At 42.3% G+C, this 9,641-nt stretch overlaps 1 pseudogene; it reads left to right on the forward strand.

Moving 5' to 3' along the window:
• Positions 1–6,674: 6,674 nt before the first annotated feature.
• On the forward strand, positions 6,675–8,658 carry LOC121794024 (annotated as a pseudogene).
• Positions 8,659–9,641: the final 983 nt, after the last annotated feature.

Genomic DNA, 9,641 nt, shown 5'->3' on the forward strand with positions numbered 1-9,641 from the left:
TTACTTGAATTACATATTTATAATGAAAAAAAAATCAAAACGAACCGCCGAACCGGCCCGGAACCGGCCAATCACAGGCGGTTCCACGGTTCACTTGAACCGGCGGTTCCACGGTTCACGAACCGGAACCGCCGCACCTTGGCCGGGCCGGTTCAGGTTCATCAATTTATTGAACCGTGAACCGGCGGTTCCGAACCGTGGTGACGTCTAATTGTGACGGGGCTGCACCCAGAATATCATGACGATGATCGAGGGGAAGATCATATCAATTCAATGACGAAGAATATTGAGAAGTAAACAAGATTGCTTATACATCGTATCATGCACAACTATTAATAATATTGTGTATTAGCTTGAGAAAAATAAAGTAAATAGTACAAACAGAAATTCATCTCCGACAATTGCTTTCTTTTTAACAGGAGAGATTGGGATTTTTATGCTGTGTAAATTATTAGAAAGAGACCATCATTTTACTATTTAATTTGTGGGTTATTTACCAATAAAATTTGAAATTTCATAATAATTGTTAAAGAGATCGATTTCTATGGAGAAGAGATTATATTTCATTATTCAACATCATACATAAGGTATCGTTATATAGGCCTAGGATAAGCTATACAAGGAATGCTAATTAATTTACATTGATTGGTATCTTCTATCTTTGGTAGTGTATAATTTGTGTGATCTTCGGTAATTTGGAGCTGATTCATCGTGATCCTCCGAGATCTTCTCCAACACTCCCCCTCAAGTTAAGTAACGGGATTCCCGATACTCAACTTGCACAATACTTCCCGAAATGACTTCGAGTTTACTGTCTTGGTCAATATGCCTGCCAACTGGTCCTTGGATTTAACATACGGCATCTCGACTATCTTTGCTTCAATATTATCCTTGATAAAGTGCCTATCAACTTCCACATGTTTGGTACAATCATGTTGGAACGGATTCTCTGAAATACTTATGGCCGCCTTATTATCGCAGAACAACTTGCATGTTTGAGACGAAAACATCTCTAATTCCTTCATCAACTTCCGCAGCCATAGTAGTTCGGTCAGTCCACTCTTAATACCTTGAAACTCAGCTTCTGCGCTGGACAGTGCAACTACTTTCTGTTTCTTGCTCCTCTATGTTACCAGGTTTCCTCCTACAAATGTGAAGTACCCCGCGGTGGACTTCCTATCATTTGGGTTTCCGGCCCAATCAGCATCAGTAAATCCATGTATCTGCAAGTGTCCATGTTTTTCAAATAGAAGCCCGTGTTCGACAGTCCCTTTCAAGTAACGAACGATTCAGAGGACCGCCTCCCAGTGCTCTTCTTGGGGTGCGTACATAAATTGACTCACCACCCCCACCGCATAGGCAATGTCTGGTCTTGTATGCGATAGGTAAATCAACCTTCCAACCAATCGTTGGTACATTCCTCGGTCAGTCTGCATGGCCCCTTCCTTCATCTGCAGTCCATGATTTTGGATCATCGGAGTGTCGGTTGGCTTGCAATGTATCATCCCCACTTCGGTTAGCAGATCCAACACATATTTCTTCTGATTAATAAAAATCCCCTTCTTCGACCTAAGAACTTCTATACCCAAGAAATACTTCAGTGGTCCCAAATCTTTCATCTCGAACTCGCTGAACAAATTCTTTCTGAGTTCAGCCATCTCGTCTGTGTCATCTCCAGTAAGGATCATGTCATCTGCATATATGATTAAGCATGTGATTTTGTCTTCTCTCTTCTTGATAAACAGTGTGTGGTCGGAGTTACTCTGCTTATATCCATACTTCTTCATCACTTTTGTGAACCTTCCAAACCAAGCCCTTGGGGACTGTTTTAGCCCATGTAACGTCCTCTGCAGCTTACACACTTCTCCTGCTTGAAATTTATCGGTGAACCCTGGTGGGGGTTCCATAAACACTGGCTTTGGCAGCTCTCCATGTAGAAAGGCATTCGTCACATCGAACTGGTGGAGTGGCCAATCCCTGTTGGCAGCAATCGAGAACAATACTCTCACCGTATTAATCTTCGCCACGGGTGAAAAAGTTTCAGCATAGTCGACGCCGTATGTCTGAGTGTACCCTTTTGCCACAAGTCTGGCTTTATACCTCTCTATTGTGCCATCTGGTCTTCTTTTGATTGTGAACACCCAACGGCACCCAACAGTTCTCCCTCCTTTTGGTAGCTTGTCCTTGGTCCAGGTATGGTTCCTCATTAGTGCCTTCATTTCAGTAAGCATAGCCTCCCTCCAGTGCTTATGATTCATTGCTTCCTCAGCTGACTGTGGAATGTCTTCTTCTTCGTATAAGGGGGCCTCAAATGCCCTGACCATTTTTGCCAAATTCCCTTGCACGAAATTCGCCACTCCGTACCGACTTTTTTTTCCAATCTTTTCGGGTGAATACCTCTTTGGTGGAACTCCTCTTGTGCTCCGGGGAGGAAGAATATACCTCCCAGTGTCACTGTCAATTGTGTTATCTTCCTCTGATGGTTCTACACTTATTGGATCAGTAGCAACCGCATTGAGATTCGGTTCAGTAGTTACCTCGGATATCGGTGAAGGAGGATCGAGGGGCAGATGGGATGAGTCACTGTCTGAAGGCAAGACATGCTCGGTGGTAGTGACAACTGGTTCTGGTGGATCCTCAATCGATGAATTTGGAAATGGCACCACCCAACTTAGGTAGTCCACTGAACTATCCGGATCATTCTCCCCCTGACTACTAAGGTGGGTGTGATAGAAGAACTCGGTTTCCAGGAAGTTACAATTCATGGTAGTGGTGATTTTCTTGGTATGAGGGTCAAAGCAGCGGTATCCCTTTTGGTTCACCCCGTACCCTACAAAAACACACTTGGTAGCACAGGGGGATAGTTTGGTTCTTTCGTGTTTGGCGATATGAATGTAAACAGTGCAGCCAAAGACTTTGGGTTGGGGAATTTTGGACATAGAGGATAGGACATCGAGAGGGGTTTTTTTGTTTAGGATTTTAGTGGGTAAGCGGTTCATCAGGTAGACAGAGGTGGCTATGGCTTCGGGCCAGAAATGCTGTGGAACTTTAGATTCAATCATTAGGGCTCGGGCAATTTCTAGGATGGTCCTATTTTTCCGTTCAGCTACCCCATTCTGTTCTGGTGTATAAGCACAAGAAGTTTGATGAATCATTCCATGGTTTTGAAAAAACTGGGTCATGGGGCTATTAATGAATTCCCTCCCGTTATCAGATCGAAGGGTTTTGATCGAAGCATGGAATTAGGTTTGAACCATTTTGACAAATAAAATAAACTTATCCATAACCTCAGACTTATGTTTCATAAAATAAATCCAAGTCATTCGTGTGCAGTCATCAACAAATACAACAAAGTATCGAAAACCATTCCCCCCGGCAAAAGGTGCGGGACCCCACATATCAGAGTGAACTAACGAAAAAATAGACTGCATATGAGTATTCGAAAGTTTAAATGACTGTCGGTGGCTTTTTGCCAAAACACAAGTCTCACAAAAGAAATCAGAAGGAATTGAAAGGTTCGGAAAAAGCAGTTTAAAGTAACCAGGGGAAGGATGTCCTAGTCTTCGGTGCCATAACCAAATTTCTTGTCTCGTGGATCCGTGAGCCAGCATCGCACTACCATGTTGAGCTATCTCGCCCACGTAGTAGAGTCCACGGTGCTCAGTGCCACGCCCAAGTATCCTCTTCGTCCGAATATCCTGTAAAATGCAGAAGGTGGGATGCATATGAGAGTGCAATTCAATTCCTTCGTTACATGACTAATCGACATCAAACGCTGAGATAAGGTCGGGACATATAAACAATTTTGGAGGCGGAATGTGGGAGAAATTTCTATTGTACCCGACCTTCAACTGTAATTAATTCCCCACTGGCGGTCTTAATGTAGGTTTTAGTGATTTTACTCATGCTAATAAAATCATCTATATTTGGGGTCATAGTATCAGTGGCCCCACAGTAAAAAATCCACCCCCTCGTCATATTTGTTCCCTTATGTACATGGAATGCAGTGGGTAAATATTCTAACGCAGCAAAAGGGTTTTTCGTCACATAATCACAAATTTTGGGGCTGTTTTCCAAAATTTTAGAAAGATAGGGGTCAAAATCTGATATTACGTGTTCTGGGGGTCTGCCATGCAAAAAACGGGGTCTTATTTCTGATTTTCGGAAGTTTGTGGGGGAATATCTAATTTTCGAAACTTCATAGGGGGCTTATCTAAATTAGTAAAATTTCTAGGGTTTGGTTTTAAACCAAACCCAATACCTCCTTTCCCGATCGGCGCCGTCTCCTCTCTTCCGGCGAAATTGCCGGCTCCCCTAATGTTGCCGCCGCCGGTTGAGGCCTCCGGATTCATCACCGGTCCATGGCTGGTCGTTCCCCCACGACCTCCGTTTTGATTTCTGGACTGTTCTTCTTCGGTGATTCCGACGGCTATCTTCGCCGCCCTTGTTCGCTGCCTCTCCTCCCACCATTCGGGGTATCCTAGCCGCTTGAAACACGTTTTGTACGTGTGTTTGGGTTTCTGGCAGTGAGTGCACCATAGCCCCGATTTATCCGGGCGGTTTCCCAGTCGGCCGGTAGCTCCAGCGGGACGCGGCGGTCCTCCACCCCGATGTGCTGGTCTGTGACTCTGTGCAGCTAGTCCACTCCCGATTCCATCCCCCGATGATGTATCTCCGGTATTTACGCCGACAGTTTCAGGGGTGGGGGAAGACGATGCCGGTGGCATGATGTGTCGTCGAGCCGCCTCCATCTTCACCCATCCATACGCCAATTCTACTGATGGGTAGGGATCCTCCTTGAGGATATCCCTCTTTATCGGATCATACTTCTGGTTCAGTCCAGCCAGGAACTTGAATAATCGTTTCTCATTCAAATGAGTTCGGTATTGATCGACTCCCTTGTCGCAGCATGTGATTGGTTGCTTTTGACAACGGTCAACATTGATCCATAGCCCATGGATTCTCCGGTAATACGTTTCCAAATCCATGTTTCCCTGTTTAATTGCGATGATTTTCTCTTCCAGATCAAAGATAAGATATTTATTCGCCTTGTTTTCGAACGTCACCGCAAGGCTATCCCATAGTGCCTTGGACGTTTGATGGTGGGCGAAATCAGCAATGATTTCGTCTTCGATGTTGTCGACGATCCACGAGAATACCACCAGATCGTCTTCTTCCCATTCATCGTACCACTTGCTCCCTGGTTCTGGGGGTTATTTCCGGATGTGTAAGTATGCGCCTCGGCCGCCTATCTTGACTTTCATAAGTCTCGACCATATCAGGTAGTTCTTTCCATTAAGCTTGAATGCCACAGTGACATTCTTGCTATTCTTCAATTACGTTGGTTCTGGATTCGGTTTTGTTTCCTCCGTTTTTGGCATTCTCTTGCAGGATTGGTTATTCTGGTTCTTGGTTTAAAAGGTTCGGGGTCAGTATTTTCTCAGCTATGATGAAATTGCTCTGAGCCGACATAGAACCTGCTCGGATGCCATGTTAAAGGGATCGATTTCTATGGAGAAGAGATTATATTTCATTATTCAACATCATACATAAGGTATCGTTATATAGGGCTAGGATAAGCTATACAAGGAATGCTAATTAATTTACATTGATAGGTATCTTCTATCTTTGGTAGTGTATAATTTGTGTGATCTTCGGTAATTTGGAGCTGATTCCTCGTGATCCTCCGAGATCTTCTCCAACAATAATTATACACAATTTCACCTCATAACACTTGTGTTTAAATGAGCATGCATGTCTTCAAATAATTTTTCATATGTTGGAACTCCATATATATTTTCATCAACTCTTAATTAGTATATTATTTAGCTTTGAATTGGAATATGAATATACAAAAATATAATGCCTCAACATAAGTACGTATAAGCTTACCAAAGTTAGTCAATCAAGAGCACTTAGTATAATTTCATTCATTTATATTTAGTTACATGGTAATTTTATTGAAATATGATAGTTCGAGGTTGGTGCATGGTGACCAACACCAACATAACATGTCAAAAGACATATCATCAGTGGCGGATCCAATTAAGAACAAGGGGTACAATTGTATCCCCAAAATTGTCAGTAGCCTAATGGTAAAATTTTCATTTTCCTAGCGCTAGACCCGAGTTCAAATCCCCTTGTGCGCTATTTTTTGACTATGCATACTTATATTTATGATTTGTGTGATTGGCTATAATCAGTTAAGTAGCTAGTGCTCCTATTATTTATGTTTCTAACTAATGTATCATTAAATATAATAATTTATTATTGTTTTTTATTTGTTTCAGTTTTTTTATCGTATGAATGTATTATAGGCTTTAAGCATTCAAGTATTATTTATGTGTCTAACAAATATATATATTAAATATAATACTAATATATTATTTGGCTTTTCATTAAACGGGGTTGGATATAATCTTTACTACTATTTACGTTTTTTAATTATGATCATATACGATGCATTCTGTTTTATTCAAAATTTTTAAAAACTTTTCCTGAACTTCTAAAATAAATTCTCCATTATATAATAATAATAATAATAATAATAATAATAATAATAATCTATTTTTAAATAGTGAAAAATTTTCAACTAATAAAACACAAAAAAATATGTTTTAAACTATATAATAATTTAACTCACTTGAAAATAAATAATTGAGGTAATAGAAATAAATAATAATTAAGATAATAAAAAAAAATCGTTTGAATATTAATTCTCTAAATTAATGTAATTATTTATCGCACCTCCAATCTAAAATTTCTGAATAATGGAATGGTGGAACCCTTGTGCTCGTCCTTGCGGAAGAGCACGGCTGTGGGTGTTGTGCTTTTACCTAAGAGCAGGCAGAAAACGTGGGGCCGAGCCCACAACTGTGCTCGTTGGCAAGAGCACGGTTGTTGATGCTCTTAGTACTACTCCATTTCATCACCCAATTTGTGACTCATCCCCAAATTAGGAGTAAAACTTTTGGTGACAGACTGAGACTGACATGGCCGCCGACGAAGAAACCCCCGCCGCTGCTCATCCTCCACCACCTCCCCAACTTCAACCTATCGATCTTCCCTCTCCTCCGTTCCAAATACACCGTCCTCGACCCGCTCGTCGACCCGCCCCATCCCTCATTCCAGGCACTCTCCAAGGCCGCCCGCCTCATGCTCTGCACGGGGCCCACGCCCGTCACCGCCGCCGTCCTCGACACCTATCCCTCCCTCCAGTGCGTCGTCGGCTCCAGCGCCTGCGTCAACCACTTCGACCTCGCCGCCTGCCGCCGCCGCCGCCTCCGCATTACCTGCGCCGGAGATTCCTTCTCCGACGACGTCGCCGATTACGCCGTCGGCCTCGCTATTGCTGCGCCGGGTCTCCGCCGCCGATCGGTTTGTGCGGGCCGGGTCTTGGCCCGTTACGAAAGAGTATGGGCTTGCCTCAAAGGTACTCCACTACTACTATCTTTATTTGTTTTTTCATTTGAATTTTGTCGTTTTTTTTTGTTATCACAAAACCATATTTTAACATAGGTGGATTAGGTTTATGTCTTTTTTGTGCAATCAAAGTTTCCGAATTGGACGTCATTATATAAATATCAAGAAGTAGGAGTAATATTTAATTGATTAGAAAAATGTAGTACTCCTCATAGTTTAATCCACTTGTTGCTTGCTATTAGAAACAAATTTTTGATGATTCAAATTTTGATGATCCACTTGTTGCATGGAACATATATTGTGTCTACAACAAGTCAAAGAAAGAATACAAATAATATATAAAGACACAATGTTTCATGCTTTCTTCCTTTCATTTTAACATGTTATCCAAGCTATTAAATCATTTCTTTACTCAATGGTGTACACTAGTAGAATCCACAAGGGACTCTAAACTAAAGATTCTCTATTATTCGTATAATAATATCCAATATTTGTATTTTGTGGAAATTATTAGGCAAGGGCAAATGTCATCATAATAAAAATTTCCTTACTAAAAAAAGCGATCACTTAAACCACTCTTTCTTGCTATGGCTAAAATCTCACAACTCTGGATTGAATCATCTATCTTGAATCAAAATGTTCAGCTGAATGGAAAAAGAGCTGGTATAGTCGGATTAGGGAGCATAGGTTCAAGAGTAGCCAAGAGGTTCGAGTCATTCGGGTGTTGCGCCCTCACGGACGAGACGCGCCACCTCATCAACACCGAGGTCATGGCAGCGCTGGGGAAGTCGGGCATAATCGTGAATGTGGGGCGTGGGGCGCTTGTGGATGAGAAGGCCTTGGTTGAGATGCTGGTGAAGGCAGAGAGCTCTCGCGGGGCGCTTGTGGATGAGAAGGCCTTGGTTTGGATGTGTTCGAGCGGGAGCCTCACGTCCCACGAGAGCTCTCTGCGCTGGATAACGTCGTCTTGTCCCCGCATCATGCTGTTCTAACACCGGAGTCGTTGGGAGCCATTGAGGATCTTCTACTTGCTAATATTGAAGCTTTCTTCTCCAACCAGCCTTTGAGGGCTGAGGTGCAGCTTCAGTCTGATTCATGAGACACGTTGGATGGATGTATGTGTGTTGATGTTACTGGAATAAAGGATGCATGAACTGAAAAAATGCATCCCTTCATCAACAAAACAGTCGCTTATTTTGTCATTTGTGTTGAAATGTATTGTTTTATTCAACTTAATTTCTCCTATGATATACAATCCTTTAAATAGGATGTGGATTATACAAATTAGGTAAAGATTTACCCTAATCACACTTGCCAATTACACGGTGATATCAATCAATTCCATAATTTCCTTGATTTTCTTCCTTGTAATTTGATCTTCTTTTATTTCTTTCCAACACTCCCCCTCAAGTTAAGTAGGGGATCATCCATACTTAACTTGCCCAACACTTCATGAAAACTTCTTGAGTCCACAGCCTTGGTGAGGATATCTGCTAGTTGGTCTTCGGATCTGACAAATGGTAGTTCCACAATTTTTGCCTCGATGTTATCCTTGATGAAGTGCCGATCTATTTCAACGTGCTTTGTCCGATCATGTTGTACTGGGTTCTCTGATATGCTAATGGCTGCCTTATTGTCGCAGAACAGTTTGCAAGGACTAGGGGGCATTAACTCTAAGTCGGTCATTAGTCTCTTCAGCCACAGGATCTCGGTCACTCCGCTTTTGATTCCTCGAAACTCAGCCTCTGCACTCGACAATGCTACCACCTTTTGTTTTTTACTTCGCCAGGTGACTAAATAGCCGCCAACAAAGGTAAAGTACCCTGCAGTTGATTTTCGATCATTCGGATTTCCTGTCCAATCAGCATCAGTGTATCCATGTATGTCCATATGTCCATGCTTCTTGAACAACACTCCATGTCCTGGTGTTCTTTTCAAGTATCGGACAATCCACAGCCTTGGTGAGGATATCTGCTAGTTGGTATTCGGATCTGACAAATGGTAGTTCCACAATTTTTGCCTCGATGTTATCCTTTATGAAGTGCCGATCTACTTCAATGTGCTTTGTCCGATCATGTTGCACTGGGTTCTCTGATATGCTAATGGCTGCCTTATTGTCGCAGAACAGTTTGCAAGGACTAGGGGGGCATTAACTCTAACTCGGTCATTAGTCTCTTCAGCCACAGGATCTCGGTCAGTCCGCTTTTGATTCCTCGAAA

This window comes from Salvia splendens, chromosome 3, assembly GCF_004379255.2.
Source record: "Salvia splendens isolate huo1 chromosome 3, SspV2, whole genome shotgun sequence".
In the NCBI taxonomy this organism is placed as follows: domain Eukaryota; kingdom Viridiplantae; phylum Streptophyta; class Magnoliopsida; order Lamiales; family Lamiaceae; genus Salvia; species Salvia splendens.